The following is a 23,660-nucleotide window of genomic DNA, read 5'->3' as shown; positions in this document are numbered from 1 at the left end:
GTCATGCAGCGGGTGAAAGTTTTCTTATCCCACACCCAACCAATCCGCTCTGTGTAAGAAGCATCTTTTATGCAAAGTGCAGCAGAAGCAAGCATCAAAACTTTAGCCCGACAACTAGAGCAATCCGGTGTAGAGAATAAATGCACCGAAACTTAAGAAACGATACAAACCGGAAATGGTTGTATTTCACACCCAATCTTCCCCACGATCCTGGACGAATCCACGAATTTGGACGATGGAAGACCATTTCTTTACCATAGAAGAAATAAAAAAGCTAAGTAGATACGATACGAAGTCTATTCAAGAGACACAATCAAGCCTTGGAAAAGGATTAATTAAAAACTTCAACACCATCCGGGGTCCGAGGCGAGGGGGCGTTTCCGGGGTGATAAAATTCCAACATTGTCACGCTGGTCTGTTGATGGTTCTGCTGCAAGTCTCTCGGTAGATTAAATTGGGCTGATGGGCATAAAACGTTTGAGTGAATTTTTGCATTTCAGGAAAATTCAATGTGGCCATTTTGTAGCAAACATAGCTCACATATTCCAAAGGAAACATAATACTGTTTCAGTCTTTCAGCCAACTACAAGCATAATGATCAGCTCCAGCACTGTTCACCTTTATGCTTCAGCCGCAGTGCCGAACCCACGCGGGCACTAATGAAGTGAACGAAAGCATATCGCGGCTTCAACCAAGACCTGTCCTTTGTCCAGCAATTTTCCACCTTACTGCCATAACAATAAGAAAGCTAATTATTGGAGGGCTTTTTTTTTTTGTTTGCCTCTCTCGTCCATCCGACCATGAAACGCCACGTCTGCTATCGTCTATGTATCTAGCGTTTTTACTTCGTTTACTCTCAGCCACAATGGTAGCCAGCTTCGATCCCGAACCGAAACCATGCACGAATGCTTTTGCAGCGCGAGCAAAACTGATTTCGGTACGTTACTTATCTTGTTAGTCTGCGGGGCGATCCTGTCCTCGTGGTACGTATTGCTGCACTAGCCGGAAGCTGTCACCGTCCGCAATCAGTAAACTTTGTCCAGCTGAACAATACGGACACATCCATTACTGGCGAGTTGCTGGAACGGGTCGTGTCGTGTGGTGTGGTTGTACAATTTTTGTCACTGATTTCCTTTTACGTTCTCGTCCACCAAAGTCTTACCTATCTTACAACATTGCTTTAAAAAAAAACTAGATTCTATTGGTTATATGTTGAAAATAGAATACTACGAGCGCTACATGAACTTAAGGGGATTTGTTTGGCTCTTTCGTAAACCTCATCTTCTATTAAATTTCTCGTTGAAATAATATGTGGTTAAGTAAAAAAGATGGATGACGTGTACCTGTAAAGGCGTATAGAGGTAAATTTTGTGGATGGATTTGTTGACCTTATTGATCAGGAGAGTAACAAGCGAAGACAAGTGGTTCAACCCTCTATACTGATTTTTTGAAGAGATCTAGCGACTTGAGGAACCTCGTGAAGGTTCTTTTTGTCCCAATATCACTCATTTTACTTTTAGACATTTAATAATCCAGAAAAAAGCCTTATCCGCTGAACTCTATCAAATTGCAGGTCTGTTTCCAACGGCCGGACTGTATCCCCGAACGTAGAACCGAGGCGAATCATAACATAACCGAATAAGGAGATGCTAAGATGAGGAATCGAGCTTTTTAAGTGGCCCTGTTAATACCACCAAAGGTGTATCTTCCTTTTAAATGGTTGTGGCGTCCTGAAAGTCTCAACCACATATGGGGAACTCCCCTCGAACTCCCTGAGGGGACCTGTATAATGTCCTTACTTGGACTCATTATCTGTTAATTGACTCAACTTGCTAGAGTCCTCAAACTTTCATTCAGCTTAGGGCCTCCAAGGAGTTTGATCTACCGCTAAGTCAAGCAATCCTGTTTTTGCATTTTGGCTGACTTAGTCCTGTTGATATTGCAGTGTCAAAGAAGAAGAAGAAGAGGAAGAATTTGTAAAGACATACTGTATACATATTACATATTAACTAATATTGGTATACATATTACATAACTAATATATGGTATACATATTACATATTAACTAATATTAGCATATTAGTTACTAAAAGTTTCCACCATTTGGACGCTTTCAATTGTGAAAGTAGTTGAACGCTATTGAAAATTGCTCGATGAATGCTAAGGTCTTTTGAGAGCCATATTACATTTATTGGGGGGGGCGCATCTGCCCTGCGGAAAAAGTGTTTGATAGGTCTGGGTTAGGTCATCAACATAAGAAAAAAGGCAATTCACTTTTTTAACGACAAGGTATTCAAGTAGAAGCAATTCCTCGGACGACGAGATCTGGTAGACTAGGATGTCTCTCTATAATTGTAGTGTATTGATAGACGTAGTTGATAAATGAATATAGTAGACGACGACGACGACTGTACGATGTACGATCTCATCATCGTGCAGCGAATTATACTCGCCAGGCTCAGTTGGGCTGATCATGTCATGATCATGACACCGGACGACCCAGCCTATAAAGTCTTACTAGGTCGTCCACAAGGGCAGAGGAGGCGTTGAGGAAATTGAGGTAGAGTGATGGTGTCGATGCGTCCGCCAGAACGGCCAGGATAATAAGGTGGTTTAGCGCCGGATAAGTAACACAGTAGTAAGACGATGATGAAGCCTATCTCATAAGACTCTTCCGACTGAAAAGCTTCTTGATAGAGAATGTCTTCCAGAAGATAATGCATTTTGAGTGACACACCTTGAATTTCGAACGCAGGGGTAAACATTTTGGGAGCTTATAAACAAAAAATGAAAAGATTTAAATATTCACTACACTAACAAAGCCATCTTTTTGTTGCCATTTTGGTCATTATGAGTGCTTCCTGTCGAGCACATTTTTGTCCATATTTTATCTCTTCAGCTTAATTAATGTTGTAGCTTCCAGAGCTACCAAACAAAAAAAAAGAAGCACGACTTCACGCTGAGTGAGATAACGAAGAGAGTGTGATAAACAGTGGATCAAGGTGACAGACGCGAATGAAAATCATCTCTCACGAAAAAGGTGTCCCAGAGCCACGAAAACGATGCTATCGAGCGAGATGAAATCATTTCCGCTTCCCTTCGATTATCGCCGGTGTAGAATGAGACAAAACGAAAACAAATCACTGGTGACCGGACAAAATTTAATAAATGGTAGCTACCACAAGTCAAAGACCTCTTCCCATCGGACAGTCGGAGCGTAGGATGCCGGTTTCGAGATCGTGGCACGTCTCGTAATGTCAGCTTACAAATTACCGTTTCCGGCGAAGGGTCGCCCGTTTATGATATCCATCGGCGTTGAAATGAACTGGACCGGACCGTACGTTGCGGCAGTACGATCCGTTGCTCGTCAATGGTGACAATGGCGATGGTGATGGAGACATGCTTACGCATAATGATGTCATCGACACAAGCCGGAAGATATACAGATCAACCAGCGTTTCTTTCCTGAGCTCTGGCTAGATCTTCAGATAAACCTTGGTCTAGGTGAGCGGAGAATGCAGGGAAGCAAAGCAAGAAAATTTAAACCTCTGGAATGGGAGAGATTCGATGAGCAGATTATATGACAGAAGTGGAGAAAAAAATTTTTATCTTGTGTGAGCTGCGAGCTCTTAGCTGTAGAGGAAGTGTACCATTCTAATGCTCTTCAACCAAGAAACGCTATTGAAAATCAAATAGAACGCGCAATTAAATGACCATCTCAAAGTCAGTTGTTTTTCTTTTTCAACCACAACCCCTTCAACAAATGCATTTCGCTACATTCTACTTACTGTCAGTTTTGCAGCAAAAAGTTTGAGCGTGGACAAGTAAGGACAAAAAAAAGAAACCGAAACCCAAAATCCATTTGCGATGACTTATGATCGCGCGTAATCTCTCGACGGAATCCACAGCGTGCAAGATGTAATCCATTTCGAACGAACTGTCGCTTTTTTTGCATTTGCCTTGCTGATGATGATTTTCCGCCTTGATTCTTCCTGGCGCTCATAAACCACCATCGATGTGGAGGGGAGGAAAAAAAACCTAACGCCAGCAAAGCGCTTTTCAAATCAAAACGATGACACAGAAGTGTAACGGTGACTGGCGAATAAACTACTCGCGAGAGAAAAACCGACCTTCGCGAAGACGTTGATGGAGATGAAGATTTGCTGCCTGAGAGACAGCACTTCGTGGAGCTTCTGTAGAGGAACCGTTCGTGTTTCTTTTTTTTTGCCATCTAACTCTTTTTTGTAAGGATTGTGCAATAACAATTGAAATGTGCATTCAGTTCGTCTTTCCGGTTAAAAAAATGCAGCTCGAGGTTTTTACCATTCATGACTGCTCCGTTTCGCGGGATTGAGAATAGTTTACTCTGGGCCGGGGAAATAAAGATGGTTAATGATACTAAGTAATTGCATTCCATTACACTTCTCCGGAACATTTTGGAGTTTATTAAAAATTTGATAAAAACAATTAAATTTTATTTTTAATTATTTATGCTAATATTTGCTATAAAAATGGTCCAAATTTCAATCGATTCAGTTCATTTTCGCAAACAAACCAATCAATACTGCAACATGAATGTATAAAACAAAAGCCGACTTTATTTTGAATTTAATTCAAAACGAATTGAATAACAAAAAACAAAACGCCTCAACACACCGCATCCCCATTGATAAATCCTATCCTCAAAATGGAGCCATTTCAGCGCACCCCATTCAGCCGGATTTTACTGTATCTATTGAGAGCGTTGAAAGATCGGCATTCCACCGGTCTTCCCGCTCCAGTCCAATCCGATCACGGGGGAAACAGTGCAGTGAAATAGAGCGGATGAAAATATATTAAATTCCAATACAACGCTGTTAATTAAACAAACCTGTACCCATTGATTAAATTACTCGAATGTTGCAATGCCGCGAGCTTTTTGTGTGTGTGTGTGTGTGTATCTGTCTGGTTCTTGTTATTCTTGACCCGTGTAGAATGTAGCTTGAGCTGGGAGGTTTTTTTTTGTTTGAACCGATGGTGGGAGTTTGGAGCTTAAATTGAAATTGACCTCGAACATGTTTTCGGAAAAATTTTGATACGCGTTTCACTTTTAGATCAATTTTGCTGCCCTTTTGATCTAAAGGGCCCTTTTGGGCAGTGTGGCGAAAGAGGAATAAAATAAAAGCAAAACAGTTTTCTGACAAACCAACGAGGTAGGAAAATGGAAGCAAAAAAGTTGAGGCTTTTGGGAGTTTTGCTTTATTTTTTCTTAACTGTAAAATAATTCGTCCAAAAAATTGGCCTCATTTAATCGCATGAAGGATCTGGTTCTTTCATGACTCAGAACGATCGTGCTGTTGTTTTCTTGGTGCCTTGTTGCCGACGACTAATAGAACAAGCGCCGAAGCATCGATACGGCAAAGGATGCTTCATTGATTCATCAAAAAAGCAAACAACACAACAACAAATCTGCCCGTCCTTCAGCTCCAGTACACGCTAAAGGAGAATAAAATTAAAACGTCGAAGCGCAAAAGGTGGTAATGAAAATCCAAACAATAAAAATCCATCCAATATTCATATTGGAGAAACGAGATAATTGTGTTAAAAACGAGAGTAGCCGAGGCGCCCTCGCACCGTGTTTATCGTCCTTCACGTGAAAAGAAGGCCAGAGTACGGACATCGAAACAAAAAAAAAGGACATAAACAGATACTTCCTTTCCGGATACAGCCGTGCCTTTCCGCGTAAAGCTTCCATTTCCGGTTGACTTGCGATAAATGAAGATAATGCCGAAAAGCGAGAACCGAAACGCTGGATAGCAAGAACAAAAAAACCAGACCAGCCACACATACACACGGATGCTCATTGATGCTGCAAATGGATTCCACCCAACACTCTTCCCGTGGCAAAGTTTGTAGGCATAAGGGAGAGAATGCTCCGGTCAAACGATGCGCTTTCCGGCACGGTCCAGTTCAAAGACCACCGGACAACAAAGGCCAATTTTCGCATCGTGTTGAACGGGAAATTGGTGGCATACCCAACCCCAAAAAAAATGGAGAGTGGTGTCCCAACGCACGAGAAAAAAAGCGGAGGTGAAACAAACAAGTTTAGCGAGGACATCGGTTGCGGAGGTCATTTGAAATGAAAATTTCCTACCAATACTCTTGAATGAATCTCGTCGACTAGCAGCAAAAGGATGAAGATCCTGTTGAGTGGACCTTTTTTTCCTCCGATTTTTGTTTTTGCCTCGTCTTGGCAGACTTTCTGGAGAGCTGGCTTCAAGTGGGTTTCTGATCGCAGGGAGAATAGTTTACATATTCTTTTCCTAGTTTCTGCAGACTCCAGGAGCAAAAAAAAAATAGTGGGCGAATCCTTCATCGAAATCGCTTCTGGGAACTTTCCCAAACCTTTTGGGTCGTTCTTTCGACCCTACTCCAAACAAAAACTCTCAACACTATACACCCTTTCTATTAGTCAATGTATTCTTCGGATACCTCGGTCTCGGTTCGGCTGCTTACTTTGAAGATTGTATTTTCCCCAAGCTGGCTGCCCCGTGGAGACAGCATCTCTCCGAGGGACCAAAAACCTCTTGAATAGAACAAAAGCGGCGAGACGGCAGGATGGGTGGCGAACGAGCTCAACTCGATCCATCGATTCCCGAGTACCGAGAACTGATTGAAATGCGCAAAGCGTATCCAACAAGACAAGCGTCTCGGGTGGGTCACTCCTCCCCCCCCCCCCCCCCCCCCACCCGGCTCAGCAACGCGTTCCAGGCTCCTGCTAATCAGAACCAACTTACCCCTCAGCGCAACACCCACGGGAGCTACTTTCGGCTGGGCGAGAATTTCGCCATCCGAAGCGACTGTAGTGACGATGTTATGGTTTGAAGGTTTATCCCTGCCGTTTGTAGGATAAACTGAAAGCAGGCCAACAACACGAAGACACGGCTAGAAGCATCACAACACAAAAAAAAAACCTTGAGAAAAAGAAGCTCCAGCTGGCAGATGTTGATGTTGTCCCGATAATGGCGTGACACTGGCGTGTTCACACCCCCGGGGCAAGGTCACGTGTAAGGTGGAGCCCGGCGGGATTGAGGGGTCGTCGGGTTTGGACATTCTATAGTGCCGAGATTTTCATCCAGTACCCATTCAGGTCCAGTTCGAATGGAATGTTTGTGATGGGATTTTATCACCGCTCGACGTGTGAAACGATAAGGCTAGGAAGGAACATCTTTATCGGCAGACTGCCATCCCCTTCTCGGAGCTTCGCCAAGAACTCATTGCGTAGAAGAAATTATTGTACAGCAGCGGGTTTAGAATTTTGCCACCCCGGGCAATCTTTTCCATCCGAAACAGAAGTACCGAGACATCGGCTCAATACCCCGTAGTTGACCCGGGATCAATCATGGTTAGTGAGTTTTGGAAACGAACACGTTAACACGATTTGCACGATCGAGGAACAATTTGCTTCCGAAACCAAGTGATCTGGTTCTGCGCAGTGCTATCATACACGGTCCGGGGATTCTCGTTCAATTCATTTCAATCAATTTTTGCTGAACAATCGAAGCATGCATTATCCGGACGAAGATGCTTTGGGAATGCAGCCGGATGAGAAGGGAGAATAGTTGGGCGCACCGACTTTGCCCGGCCACATCGACCGTAACGGTTTTCGAAAATTTCGTGCCAAAATGTTGTTAGACTTTGATGAATGAATGTCCCTGGGTGGTCTACTACAGACGGTAGGTGCTGTTTGCCAAGGACAAGTTTAATTTGACCATAGCGGAGAATCAATCTCGCAAGAAGTTTTGCTCGTGTGTGTGTGTGTGTGTTTGTATTCTCATCGGAGGGATGTTCAAAAATTGCATTTTCGGGTGGGATTTCTCGTATAAAGGACTGCTGATTAATGCAGGCACATGTTCCCGGCAGTTCGGGAACGAAGTGAAGCAACCTAGTTGTTAAATTTATGCAATGATTGTTTTGTGCACATGTGTGTTATTGGTTGCCATAATCTTGGATTAAAATCGCACTCCTTTTGACGCTTTTCTATAATCGTTTTTAGTTTGTTTTAAGTGATATTACTCTGAAAATGGTTAACTCGAAGAGAAAGTGAAACTTATTCTAAATCTTATTTACTATGAGTCAATTTACTAGATCATTCTTGTGTAATGAGCTTATTCATTATACACCAACTCCGCCTTCAAGATACACTCTGTTCATTCCAGTCCTGGTGTTCAGAGAATGGTGTTGAATTGTGCGTTGAGAAGTGTGTTGTCGTAACGTTCACGAGACAGCGCTGTCCTCTGGTGTACGACTAAACATTAAACGGTTCTACTACTATCCGGAAAAGCTGTGTTAGGGATTTAGGAGTACTCCTCGATGAGAAGCTGAGCTTCCACGAACAGCTCGAATACGTCGTCAACAAGGGCAACCAGCTGATGGGTTTGCTTAAGCAACTTGCTCGCGACTTCAGGGATCGGGTCTCCATCAAGACGCTCTACTGCTCCTTGCTTCCATCGGTGCTGGAGTATGCCTCCAACATGTATGGTGGCCATCAGCTACTCTGGCCATTTGGAATCCATCCAGCGCAAATTCACCCAGTTCAAGTTGACTATTTTGCTCGCTGTGCGCTTTTGGGTATCGAGTCGCTGAACCAGCGAAACTGCAACGCCCAGAGACTATTTGTTGCGGGACTTTTGAACTACCGGATCGACTCTCCAACACTACTCTCTGGGCTCAACTCATACGTACCTACCAGGCCACTTCGCCAAGAACGCTGCTTTTTTAATATAATTGTATCAGTAATCGTCACCAATCGGACATGCCACGCGCTGCGCTTCTAAATTACATTCGAACCGTCCTCATAACTGTTAAGTGTCTTAGCAATTAGGCTTCAAGGAGGCCCTGCGTGGCCCGTTAAATTATAATAACAGTATACAATAAACAATAAACTAGTTTCAATAAAGACTATTTTACAGATAACATTTATTTGTCAAGTTCAATGTTATTACTCGAAACAACTGCTTTTGAGGGGCAATAAATCGATCTTTCAAGTTGACGGTTCCTCTTTTGTTGTATAGTTGGTCTTTAACTTCAAATAAGGCCTCTGTTCTGGTGATTCCAGTGAAATTTCTCTTGAATCCTTGTAAAAAAATACAAACTGAAGTCAGGGTAACATTCATCAAGCCGTTCTTTATTTAAATTTTGGATTTTCCCATCAAAAGACAGTGATGAAAAGGATTCTCAAGTTTTCAAAGTAATCATAGTCAATGTTTTTTTAAGATGGTATCTCTGATGTTGATCTCTCATCGATTAATCATCTGATAAATGTAAAATTTAGACACTTATTTTATAATGTTGGAGCTAATTTTGCTAATTTTCTCCTTCTTGGCCTAACAACCTCTTAGGTCATGCCTGCCATTTTTTTGGACTTGCAAGATTTATTGATACCGCATAGTTTAATAGTCAGTCCTTACTATAGGGGAATGGCCCAGATGAGATTTGAATCCTGGTCCTGCTGTCAGAAGACCGGCTCCGCTGTCGCATCTACCACCGTGCCGCCTGCTAATCATATGGATTAAATTGCAGTGGCTTCATCTATGTGAAGGATAAAGACTTGCTCCAGTTCATAGAACAATTGTCTTCATGTTTACAACAACTAGCTATATAACTATATATAACATAATCATCATGTTCTTCTTCTTCTTTCTTGGCATTACAATCTCGAGAGGTCTCGGTCTGACATTTATGGCTTTCTGTGACTTGAATTTAATCCCTAGTAAAGTAGTCAGCCTTGCGTACGGGGAAGTGATCTGGATGGGAGTTGAACCTCGGTTCTGCCGTGTGAAGACCAGCACCGCTGTCTTCTCGGCTCCAATACATAATCTAGGATAGCTAATTGTTTATTAATCTAAGATAATTATATCGTGAACTGTATTTGGAGATTTTTTTCACGGGAACCTAAATTCAGCTGTTCAAACTAAAGTCTTCTTGTAGGCTTAACGACCTATGCAGTCATCTTGGCCATTTAAAGGCCTGATTTAATCATACTCCGTAGTAGGATAATCAGTCCTTCCTGCAAGGGAACGTTCCTGATAATATTTGAACTCCGGTCCTTCCGTGTGAAGACAGACGTCGTTATCGCCTCGATCACCAGACTTCCCTTAAACTCAAATTTGAATTTTGTTCAATGAATTGTTAATGTAAGTCATCATTTTAACTTTAATATCATGAGCTCATTAGTCAGACAATAAATCATTTCACATCACATGCAAATATCACAATTTATACCAAACATCATCATATTTATATCTCAACATTTTGTATATAGAACACACAGCAAGAAAACTATACAAACTGTAACATGAAACGAGAAGAGGAGGATATTTATGCCCCTTCGCAGTTTTTTGCAGGCTCAAAAACTCTTTACAAACCATGAGAATCACTTTTTTGCGATAAAACGCATTATTTTATCCGTTTTTACTTTTGTTCATCTATCTAGCCACAACTTTAAGGGATTACAATGCTAACCATATTGTGAATCGATTAATCATCTTCAAACCCATCGATTAAAGCTGTTTTGTTTATTCCACGCTAACAAAGGAATGAATATCGTCGCCATGCTTTCCACTAACGCTTCCTCCACTAATCAATATTATCTTCCAATTGCTGGATGCTGTCCTGGGATATCTCCGACCGTTCTGTCCGCAGGCCGGTGTAAGTCTCGGGGCGCCGAGTTGTAATCAGTTCCGAGACGATGGCCACAGGCGTTTCACAAGTGTCACTTTCGATCGCCCACCAATCAGGTCGGGCCTGACAAATGATGGATTAACGGACCGACGGCAACCGAACCGGCTACCGACCAGAAATCCAATTAATCGTCGATTATATCGAATAATTGCATCCACCGCAAACCCTCTCCCGGGCGCCGCAAAACCATCCCATGTAGCCAATGCCACCCGAGAGTGCCAAAAGAAGTGGAAAGAAAGAAAAACATTGTCACGCCTTTAATCGATTGAAGGATTAAGGGTGCGAGTGAACGAGAGCTAGCCTCGGGGAGATGATTCTACAACACATTTGCTGTGCTAAGAACCGAGCAACAATGGACCAGGTTCCTTCCTTCTGTCACCAGGATAGAAATTTATGCTAATACACTACTAGGCCAGAGGCTTAACTGCTCCAGCCGAACTGGAAAATCTACTTTTAATTTGCAGCACTTTGTGATAAAGAACGTGATTCACATTCCCAAAACTTTCAACCCATAAACCGTCAACTTTAATATTGTCTCGTGGACCGCGTGTGCGTTATTCGCAACGTGCCACACACATACGCACCATACATCACTAAACTCGCCCCTTCGCAGAACAGCCAAAAGCCCGGCCACCCTTCTTATCGCGATACAAGCATCCTCTAGCACCATTCAACGCTGTCCGGAGACTAAAAAAAATGTTACTAATAGCTGAACCGTAAAAAATTGATTTCCCTAAAATTGAGCATCAATTTCATGCACGCCAGCACGCCAAAACTTCACCAACCGGAAACATCTCCTCACCGCGCGTGTCTTCTTCCGGTTCCGTGCATTACTAGTAGATTTTGCTTTGCAAAACGGTCGCACTGCCCCCTTTTTTTGTTGTCGCACTTTTGAAGGACCTTGAAAGGATGCTCACGGCCCAATTGGAGTGAACTTGAGCCTTCCCTGTTCGCCTGTGCTCCCTCGCGAATTATTTGCACGCTCAAATGTCTGCCAGGATTACAAGCCGACACTTCCGGGAATGGGCGTAGGACGTAGGCCGGACCGCGGGAAGTGAAGCAGATTTTTTAATTTCACACTCGCATGATTGTCCAAATTAATGGCGGTGTATCGGGTTTCGCAGCGATGCAATCTGGTCCGGTGGGTGCGAGAACGGGAAAAACAAATGGCCCACTACTTGGAAAATGAGCAAGGACCATTTTTAAGTGGCCGTAGGAGCAATACAGAATGTGAATAAAATAACAGCGCTGGTAAATGATTAAGCGTTCAATTAACGATTCTGAGAAAGAATTCGCAATGATAAATTGACTAACGAGGCATGCAATAAAAATATAATTATTTGACCAGAATGTATCAAATCGACCATGAATGTAACTTGTGCTTAATGAATTAAAATTGTTAAGTTCAACTATGGAAGTTCTTGTAAACAAATAGATAATCTCACAATTAATCCTACGCAGGGCCTGAAGTAGAGATTTTGGTGCTTTCTTGGATATTCAGTTTGTCTCGAGATTTCTTGCTTTTTGCGAGTAATCTCTGGCACTTCACGCAGCTTCCCGTCGTTTATCTCCTTTAAACAAATATTGCACAACCGTAAAATCATCTGCAAGGGCTGAGGCGTTTCTAACAGATAAATCTATTCCACTTGGATCCACCAGACCCACCAGACAACATGCCCGAATAACGCATGGAACATTCGCGATAAGCAACCCGGAGCTTGGCCGAAGGATAACGGCACAGGAAAGGGAAATGTTTTGAGCGGAACCAGAATCAACACCAATGGGAAAATGGGTCTGGAAAATGGGTTGGAAAGAGCAAAGAGATATGGAGCGAGAACGAGGCCTCCGTTTGATCTTTCGTTTGCCCAAAAATACAGTAGCCGCGCATACACACGCGCACTCTCCACACAAGAAATGCCATCGGAACAGCGTAAAAATGTTTCCCATCACGCTCCATGCTCATTATCATCATCATCATCTTCGGCCTCAACACCCTCGGTCGCTTCCGCTATCTTCTATCGGTGGATTAGCATGGAAATTAAAATTCTAATGTGAATTTTGCCCAGCCCTTCCGATCCCTGCCACCACCGTTTGGATTGGCCAAATTTCCGTTCTTTATTACCACACCCCGTGTGACTCTTGTAAGGGGGAAAAACTGAGTGACGCAAGGGAGAAGGATACGTGCCTCATCGCGTCGCAATCATGATTGGCATCAGCTCGCATATACATCCACCGTCCTGAGCGCGTTACTCGATATGATTAACTCTTCTCAACCCCTCAACCCGGTGCATCCCGCGTACTTCAAGCTTTACACTTTCGAGCCGCTCTTTCCCCCAGCGAACACGCATGGACACATGTGTTTGAAAAGAATTTCCCGCACATCACCCATTACCGAGCTGAGCGCTCATTGAATAAATATTAAGCACACGCCATCAAACAGCGGACGATCGTACGGCTGAAGCGCAGCCGATCTTAGGCAGTGTCTAGCGAAGGTTTCGCCCAGTAGCCTATCTTTGAACGCCGACAGTGTTGACACGTGCCAACTTGAAGCCACTTTCGCAGACAGGCTTTCATGGACAGCATCTAGCATCGTTGTGTTTGCTTTGGCGTTCTGGTGAGCGGCAGCTATCAAACACCTTCGCACATTTCTTTGCAACACCCAGCGCCATCCATTCGACAGGTCATCCGTTAGCCCGTGCTGGTGACGTGGTGGATGGATTGCTTTAGCAAACAAACCGATTTGATGCTTCAATAATAATGGTGATGGCCACACGCGGTATCAATAGCCAGATAAACTTACGACGTTCACGATGGATTAGGTTTCATTCGCAGTCTCTGCCAAGGTAAATATTGGACGTGGTCTGACACCTGCAGATATCCATACTTCCGTCGGCATCAAAAGGGCATAGTGACGTCGATCAGAATTGAGGTGCTTCACGAGTGTGTAGGATTGCTATTGTTAATCAAATTAGGATAGATATAAAGTAAAATATATTATAATAATGTAAATATTGGAACTACTGAGACGGTACAGTGTATGTGACAGATTATTGAATTATTCTATTAAACAAGACAGATTTTTTCAACAGTAGGGAGTTTGAGACTTTTCTCCTTAGATGTTCCTACTTATTTTTAACAGTTATGGTCACAATAGAGACATCGATCTTTACACCACATGACCGGGGATTAAATCCCTTCCGGAGTCATACTTGATTCTACAACAAATTACCAGTGAGAGACAAGCAATTGTTGATAATCAATTTAAATCCGGCCAATTCATATAACGGTTTTTTATCAATAAAGACTTGATCCAGTAATAAGGCAAGTACCTAACGAAGAGCAAAAGGGACTTCATTACTTAAAACTAAAAAGGCTTAAAGATCAAAAGGAAGTACATATCTCTCCATATATCTAAAATTTTAAATGAAGGATAAGTTATACGATTCTTAATTGTCTTTATTGAGCTTAAAATCCCAATGCAAGTTGAACAATTCTACGTTAAAGGTGAGAGTAAGAAAGTAATTTTAAATCAGCCCTTTTATGTCAAAAAACTACCAACTATCACTATCGTAAAACTATACGCAGAATTCGGCATAAAAATTGTTTGTAATTTTGTGAAAATAAGAAAATTGTAATTTTGTCTCGAAAATGAATACCGGAACAAATTTATGAAATATTCAGAACTTAGAATTAAAAAACCCTTGAATGTTAAGTTAGTTCAAAATTTTGGTTCAAAACCTTCTTCTTCTTCTTCCTTGGCATTACAACCTCGAGAGGTATCGGCCTGCCATTTATTGCTTTCTGTCACTTGATTTTACACGCAGCAAAGATGTCAGCCCAGGATTCAGATTTTTTTGGAAGGGATTTGAACCCCGGTCCGGCCGTGTGAAGACCATTGCCGTTATCGCCTCGGCCCCCCAACCGCCCTTAAATAATTTCAAAGCCTTATACTCATAAAACAAAAAATCATAAAATGTCTTGAAAGAAGTGAGTTGAGAAAAAATATTAAACAATTTACATGAAATAAATTTGTAAATAGCTGTCTAAAAATCTATTTTAATTCTAAATTAATCATTCTAAAGTCATTCGCACGTAAATTAGACTACACGACTAAGGGACAGATCATGTTATTGCCTATTTACAGCGTTAAGGTGAAAACCAGATAACTCTGAAATTACCAGGTCGGCACGGTGCTAAATGTGACAGCGATGCAGGTTTTCATCCAGCAGGAGCAGGAAAATCTCATATGGGACGCGTCCCCATAGTGAGGACTGACTATCCAACTATGCGGTCAATAAGTCTAGTATGCCAGACATACGGCAGGCATTACTTAAGAGGTCGTTAGACCAATAAAAAAGAAGAATTTTTAACGGAAAGCGAAGGAAATAACAATATTTCAACCCAAATTAAAATTACAAACAGGAAAAACCATCACAATTTTTGCATGTGTTTTATAAACTGTCAATAATCATTTAGGTGATATAATTGAATTAAAATTAGAATAAAGAAAACTTTCCAGCAATGAAAAGAAATTGCAATCAAAAATCCAATAAGAAAAAATATGCAAATGTTTTAATCTGGACTTAGTTTAAAAAACGCAACATCTACAACTCATATGCTAGTTCATAACATAACCATGTCAACATATTCACAACATGGTAAATGGTGTTTTCGAAGAGAAAAAGCAAAAATAGCACGTTTTTTCCCACCTCAGCTTCAACAGTATGTAACATTTTTCCTAAATACTGAACAAACATTCCACAACGTGCTGCGACATGCTACGCAATAATGTAACGCATCGCCGTGTAACGTGTCTGACCCGGGGCGCGGGTCACATTTCACGCACCGTCGGAAAACCCGGCAGAAAATCCCATTGTTAAGCGCAAATCTATCCACGCACACATGTCCTTACAATATTTTTTTCCCAACATTTTGCAAGAAAAAAATAAATCTAAATATCAACACCATTATCACATAGAGTGAGTTTTTTTTAGCTAACTTCGACAGCGCGACAAAGCACGATCCGTGTGTGATCAATGAATGAATGCGTGTCAGGAGCAAAACCGTGTGATCAAGCCCCTAACATTTGAACTGCCTTATCATCATCCCATGTCGGCTATCGACAATCGACACCAGTCGGGTGTTCCCTAGCTAAAACCCCGAGACTGGGGGATTTTAAGGGATAACAAATTTAATATTACAAATACTTTCGATCATCTCGTTCAACACGTGCATTCCTGGGGTTACTCGGAGGTCGGCGCTCGGTATTTTGATGATGGTCTTCGTCTGTGATAGCACCAGAAGGAAAAGGTTTTCTCGTCTCTCTTTGCTCCCATTTTGGCCAATCATTTTGATGGTAAGGTTCGCACAAAAGTAAATACCATGAGGACACATCGGCAGGACACACCGAGGCTTCATCACGGTAGTTAAAAGCTACAGCATTCATTTCGTCTTGGTTGGCGTCCCCTTTGTAGATTTTCGGTATGAAAAGTGTCTTCCATTTTTCATCATCGTACGATGTGATCAAGTTTCCGTGTCCCTTTCTTTGCACATGTGTACCTCGCTTGCCGGGACGTGAGGGACGGTCTGTTGAATGATTTGTAACGAAACCTAACACATTTCAACGCACACGCACAGTGTGTAACGAATTTAGCACCACAGGAAGGTTACAATCACTTTAACAAACACACACACACTGAGGAATTACAGTGGTTTGATGCGATGTCGAATCGATTCGTAAAAGTTTTGGAATGTGAAAAGCAAGAACAAAACTCTCAAACCGAACGAGCACACGTGACTTTCCCTGCAGAAAAAAGACCTTCCTTTTACTCTCGCTCTCCTTCGGTGCGTTTTGATCCCAAGTTCGTGACACGGCACTGTAAACGGTTGCTCTGGTGCTCACAAAAAAAACCTATGCTATCCTTGCGACATCTGTAGCTCGTCCATATGGTTCCAGCAAGTGGCCGACACGCGTGTGTGGCCTTCGGCAGGACCTTCATCCTTTTTTGTTTTGCTCTACCCGATGCTGTATCCGGTGCGTTTTCGTAATCCCTTCGACCCGGTACACTTGTGGTGTATACAGGCGCAGAGCAGCGGCGTATGGTAATAGGAGACGTCCAAACATGATTACAATTATGGCGGCGCACACACACAGACACACAGCACATTGCCATTGTGCGAGAAGAGCAAAAGGTCCACCAACAGAACGCAACCCTTATCGGACATTGTGTATTGGTGGCGGGTAGTACGTACAGTTGTGCATATCACCATATCAAACCCATCAGTTGTGATTTGAAAGCTAAGCGGAAAAATGAAAATCTATTTCATTTGCCCATTTCCCTACAAAATCCGGAGCTGGAGTTGTTAAAAAAAACACGCTTGATACGTCACTTACGTTACTTGCATTGGCGAGATAGAAGACAAGACAACACAATAGCAGTACAATACTGGCCCAGGCTTTTCCGAGACTCAAACCCCGAGCGGGGTCTGCAAAACTGGTTTCGCTTTCCCATATGGACAAGGGTGCCAACTTCCACGGTCTGTGCAGAGGAGCGAGCGAGTGAGCGAATAGAATAGGCACCAAAAGCAAACAGAACATAAAATCCCGAACGTGGAAGCATCACGAATCCACGAGAGCACCCTCAAACGAAGGGATGATGTGCCTAGGACACCGACACCCCATCGACACTGCAACCGGGTGCTGCACTTCCCAGCTCGAAATCTACAGCAAAAAAAGGGGGCGAATGAAAGAAAGCTAGGTGGCCACCACACGCCAGAAAAGTCGAAAGGTGTGCCTTCCCAACACACAGCTGGTCCCGGTGTGACACGCAGTAGCATAAATTATGCTACCGGGGTAGGGAAAGCGTTTGATTAGCCGGTATGCGTGCGTGATGTGTGTGTTTGTTTTTGCGATATTTGGGCCCGTAGCCGAAGAGGTAAACCTAAAATTGCATCCAGAACAGCGTATCAATTGATGGTCGGGATTGATGGAATGTTTATTGCGTCGTTTGCTTCCCCTTTTCTTTCTGATGGACGGCGGTGCGATGTTTGTCTAGCCAATGAAAGGAAACGATCGATTATCTCATCAACAACGACAGCATTATGGTACTTTTGGGGGAGAAAAGAATTTCTATACGCAGAGAAAAAGGAATACGAAACCAACCAGAATACACTGTGCGAAATAAGAATAACACCGGCATGTTTTTTGGCAATATTTCTAATATTTACGTACAACCCTTTTAATTTTCATAAATAAATAAAACTAAATTTTCACTGGATTATTCCCAATTATTTCAATAAGCCATCCAAAGAACATGCTAACCAATCAAAATCAATCAAGGTTTTTTTTTCTCTAAAAATTATGCTTTAGTCAGCTATAAATCATGTCATTTTCCTCCTGATGGAGGACAAGTTCATGGCAATTACAAGACGAACCATGGTCAAGTAAGATTATAGCTAACATTCTACTGTCTCGATCAGACTACTGTCTCGATCAGATTTATGTCAAAGGAAGCATTCCTTGAAGTGAAAAGGTTCGATGTTCCAACTCATATCAGAATCGCGTTCTTCATGCAGATCTTGTCAAAAAAGTTTTGCCAATCATATAAACCAACCTGGTTAGTTTATCCGTCGAGTGTATGTATGTTTTGGCGAATTAAAATCAATCCTAGTTATGATACTCTGTGAAGTTGGCTGACCGAGACCCAAGATCCTACCCAAGCTTTCGTTTTGTGTCTTTTGGTCACCTGACATTGCACTTCTTCTTGAATTTAGGATGTTTATCGCTTCTGGTTCTCTAATTATCCACAAAAAATCGCCTATACAGCACAATAGGTTAGCTTGTCCTCCAAAGTATCGCAGTGAGTGATCATTATTCATGAACTGTACGTCTTAAGGATGTGATTGAAAGATATCATAAACAATTTCCGAAGAACTGCCTGATCAATCGTTTGGTTAGACCTTTACCTTTCCTCAGACCCATATTGCAGTTTTCGACCCATTGTTTGTTAAACGAGCGAAAAATAAAAGATTATATATGACTTTTTGTTGAAAATACATCCCCATGGAGAAATGATAGCAGTTGAGTGAAATTGAGTGGAAAACTTTATCTGCTCAGTGGTGCTATTTTTATTTCGCACCCTTTTTCATATTTTTTTAGCTGAAATGTAAAAGATTCGCGTAAAGAACGTAATGATTAACATTCTAAACTTGAAATAGAAGAATCGGTAAGTTAATTTTAGAAATATTTCCAAAGATACATGGTGGCGCTATTTTTATTACGCTCAGTGTATGCAGAGTGGAACAGAAGCGAATAAAATGCCCAATGACGTAGTTATCTTTTTCCCAACCATAATCGGATCAGCGGGCACGAATACGCACACGAAAAATGCGTCGTAGGAATGAAAATGATTGACAAACGGGCACAGGGTCTGGCAACAATCCCTTGTTGCCGTGAAAAAGTGAAAGTATTTCAGGCCGATTTTATACCCTTCGCAAGTCCATAGCGAGGTTTTCGCATTGTTTTTAAGCATACGTCACTTAGGGCTCACTCCTTCCACATCCCATCACACGCCGCAGGGAAGAGCTAATCGGAAATAGTTTTCACTTTCCCGGGAAACTCCACCCTGCATCATCTTCACCCAGTCCCGTTCGTTGGTCCCGTTTGATGTTCGAGTGGTCCGAGTTGAACGGTTAGGCAAAATAGCCTAAGCAATTTCATTCAATTATCACACTTGGAATGGTTTTCTCCCGAGCCCAAACAGCAGCGCGTGCACCTCAAACGAGGTAAAACGAATCCGCATCCCAGTCACTCCAAGTCCAAAGGATGTTTGGGTGTTGCTGTTAGTTGTTTTTTATTTTTTATTTTACAATCTCATTCCTCAAGAAGTTACGTTTTGATCCCTTTTTTCATCTTCTCTGGACACTCTGGAGGGAGGGGGGGGGAGGGTAGAGATGCAAAAGCAATGCTTCGTTTTTCCCGGGAAAATCCTTTTCAACTTGGAGAAAAGGAAACGAACGTGGCAGCTAGCCCTTTTATCTGGTAGCCGACGATTGCGGGGTACGTTTATCAAATTTCTGCCACCTTCAAGCATTGCCGGGTCGTCCTCGCTGCCTTCTGCAGCTGCTGCCAAATGCACAATCATTGGGAGAAAAACTTCAAAAGCATACGATTAAATATTGTAATCCAAATACGTACACCGAGGGCAAGAGTCATTGCTCCATGCTCGCTGGGGACAAAGCACTTGTAAGATACGATCGTCGCTGTTTGACATTTATTCATGAGTTTTCGTGGAAAAAGAAGCACACAAAAAAGGTGAATTTAATTATAAAAAGATTGCTCACAAATATTAAAAAGTCCAATAACACAACAAATGAAGCGTGTGTGTGTTTTACCATGTAAAGGCGCATATGGATCTTTATTAAAAGCAGACGCAAATTTCCCGGAATGAGCTTCCTCCAGCTGCTCTTTACAAATAATTTTTGCAATATCTCGTTCTTGGAGTTAATTTTATTAGCATACAAGTAAAACGATGGGAAATGTTTGATTTAGAAGCTGATATGCATGTCAACTGCAAATAGGAGTGAATTCGATATTGTGATTGAGTCCCAAGCAGCAAATGTATTTTTTTCAGTGCAAATACTAACAACAGAAGTTCCTGGTACATCAAATTAAAATTCCCTTCTAAATCTTTTTACTGCTGATGCGAAAAAAGCAGTGTAGCGGAAAAGGCCCGTATGCTTGATTGACTAGGGAACACACAAATATTTTAGCATCAGTTTAAAATTTACAACAAAAGTGATTTAAAACCAAAATTGTAGCTGCTCCTTACCTGACATCTTGACAATAAGATCAGTTGGTACTCTGGTTTAGATTCAACTTTGTGGAATAAGTATATCCTATAGATTTTTGCAAACAAATTATACTGATACTGATATTGAGTCTCTCTGATTGACGACACGATCGACTTAATCTCAGATATGGACAGTGAGTTTTGTACAACAATATTCTTTCTATTGAACATTCACTTCACTAACTCCATGGCTCTTGGATCCAAGTTTCACAGCGAAAGAGTCTTCGTTTTTCTGACCAATACCTGCTTTAATAGAAGGATGACCAGAATCTGTATCAATCATTTTGATCTCCATACGGAGGTGAGAAATGTTGGGAAACTCGAAGAAGGTTACATCGATAATCATGAAAACCTTCAATTTCACCATTTAAAAATTCTTTGCTCAGAGATACAATTTCTAGAGCCTTAAAATTTACAATAGCACTCCTGCGGAATTATTGATCTAATCTGTACGATATCGATTGATTCCGCTGTAGCATTGCAGTTGCAGATTAAAATAAAACATGTCATTCTGTTTTACTTTGGAGCCATTTGCTCCTCCGAACCATGAAAAGTTAGCTTATCCCAGGTTCGCTCGGTTGATTCATTGCGTGGTGTTCTGTCATCCAATGGACAAAGTCCTGTTTCCTAGCGAGAATCTGTATCGCGTTGGAGCGCCTTATCCCGGGTGTATTCAGACGATTCGATGTCAATCATTACGACGTCATTAGGATTCATTCGATGTCATCATTACCTTGAAAGTAGTCCTGTCTATAGCCAGGGTGTTTATGGCGATTCATATTCGTTGTAATGGCGCTTGGAGCTCTAGGTGTTACAACTCTGATTTGTCTGGTACGTGCTTCAACCGGTGCAGCTTCCTCAGACCAGTGCAAATATTAGGTACACACTTCTATTGATTTGAAGATTTTTTGATTGTGATAAAGCTATAAAATTATGCTTTAAAGGTAATAAGGTAATTTTAAACCTCATCGTCATTTCGTGTACTGAATACATACTACTCAGCAAATCATGAACCATTTTCCGTAAACTTAAACCTTTTATTTTTTGTTATAATTTCTCAAGCAAAATTTACATGGAATACTATTTTTAACATATATTTCAATCTGCTTCACTCCAAATAATTTTAGTTTTCCTCTAAATTTTGCTGCAATTGTATTTGATTCTAATCTGGAATGGTTGTTTCATGAATACCGTATCTAAAATTATGTTTTCTCTTAAAGACACACACACACACACACATGCAAGTCCGATATCCAAATGCGACAAAAGTTATGCAAACATGCTCATCACCAAGTACGCTGCATGAGCCGCATCCACCAGCTGACAGCATCAATTCCGCACGATAGAACGAAAATAAAAAAGGGAAAAGAAAACATTTGCCAAAAAAGCCCACCCTGGTTATCTAAACTCGACCAAAGCAAAAACAAACACGCGCACACACACACACCCTGATTGTGTCCCGGAGGTGGCGCACACATCTGTACCGAAAATTCGATCATCGAACAGCGTGGAGTTGTTTTGCCAAATTTTCGCCAGTGTCGGCCAAACGCAATGAAAATATCGCGTAAACCACCTTGCCCCGGGAAGGAAGGGTGGCACCGGAAGAGAAGGGCTTTACAACGGTCCAATTCGGCACCCTCGGCCTTTTGTCGAATCATTGAGACAGAGACAACAAGAGAAAGAGAGCATAATTTAAACCTACTTCTAAAAAAAAACAACTTCAATGCACACCCCTTTGCAATCGGCAGCATATTTTAATGCTGATTGTTTAAAATTATGCACCATTCATTTTTATTCTGTGGCGTTCATTTGGCGATGTAAAAGTTCATCCGGTCGAATGAACTTGTTCGGCGTATGAACCTGCATTCACTCTCGCAGCATAAATGAAGTTTCAGCCGGAGAGAGAGAGCGAGAGTGAGCGTTCACATTACAGGGTTCGTAGTTGAGTTGAAACGTTATGGTTATTTTTAACGTTTTTTCTTATACGAAAGAATTCTAACACAAAAAAAATAATGAAAAATCGAAAAAGAAATATCCAATTAATGATTGAATGATATAATCCACCTTTTGAACGTCCTCTAACATCCATATTTCGCTTCGTCTCCTAACATCCAACCCTTCAGAAAAGCGACAACACCGAAACCGTGAGAGAGAGCATAGAATTCATGGTAGCATGGCATGCTGGTTCTGGTGCGATGATTTTGACGAACCTCTTCAGTGTTTTTTCCAACCTTGTCGCGCATGGTAGCATTACGCGTCCGTCCTGTCGCACGCGTAAAAACCGTTAACGTGACCGTTTGACGCGTGAATGTTCCGGTTTTGTTTCTATTCGCATCCCCTCGACACGTTCGTTGACACCGACTGTAACACAGCGTTATTGTTTGGTGATTTGATGTCGGGATGCTCGGCAGCCCATCAGTAGCAACGTAGTTCGGTGTTTGCGTAGTGTATTTAACTTTGCGCAATTGTGGTTCGAATCGAATCGGGGGGAAAGAAAAGGTACCACGACGGTTGATTTAATTTATTGTTATCCCTCACCGGTAAGGGGCCACGCGTCGGAAGCTTTTTTTTCGATGAGTTGGTGTACTGTGAAATAAGTGTGTGCGGGCTTTGATTTCGTGTGTGGTTTTTGCGCATCGTACGCATCCAGGACTCACATCAGCGCATGTCCTGGATTAAGTTGACGGCGTCTAGGTTGATCCTCGTCTCTATTCTTCAATTAAGGACGACTGTGGTTTGGCGTCCCAGTGTAGTGTGTGTGTGTGTATAGATTTATCTATTTATGACCAGTTTTTGATAAGTCCCATTTAATACAGCTTAACGGCACCCCTTGGTGGCCTCATTGGGGAAGAAATATCCCACGGAGCAAATGTTGATAAAATCGTGCGCCATTCTATAGATAAGATCAAACATTTTTATAACGCACAATAAAACGATCGTTTTGTCCTTAAACAAACCGAAATTTGAGGAAAATAAAGCAAATCCTGTTTTGATCCGTTTTGCGTACGTTCAGTGTGCTCTGGGAAACGACAATTAAAACATAATCACCGAACAAAGATCATAAATTTCGGTAAGCGGTCTTAGGCT

The 23,660-nt window shown here is 41.9% G+C and overlaps 1 protein-coding gene across 7 annotated transcripts in view; it reads left to right on the top strand.

The window, feature by feature from the left end:
- LOC118513455 (carboxypeptidase N subunit 2) overlaps window positions 1-23,660 on the top strand; it is a 202,579-nt gene that overhangs the window by 86,958 nt on the left and 91,961 nt on the right. For 3 of the 7 annotated variants that reach the window (XM_036059222.1, XM_036059223.1, XM_036059218.1), the window contains exon 1: window positions 22,788-23,072. The exons of the other annotated variants lie outside the window; for them this stretch is intronic. The gene's annotated coding sequence lies outside the window, so the exon portion shown is untranslated. Of the gene's footprint in view, window positions 1-22,787; window positions 23,073-23,660 lie in introns of those variants that run through there. 7 annotated transcript variants of the gene reach the window in all.

The sequence above is a fragment of the Anopheles stephensi genome, chromosome 3 (genome assembly GCF_013141755.1).
Source record: "Anopheles stephensi strain Indian chromosome 3, UCI_ANSTEP_V1.0, whole genome shotgun sequence".
NCBI classification, from domain to species: Eukaryota; Metazoa; Arthropoda; class Insecta; order Diptera; family Culicidae; genus Anopheles; species Anopheles stephensi.
Note: the sequence above shows the minus strand (reverse complement) of the source record. Positions and strands in the feature narration are given on the sequence as shown.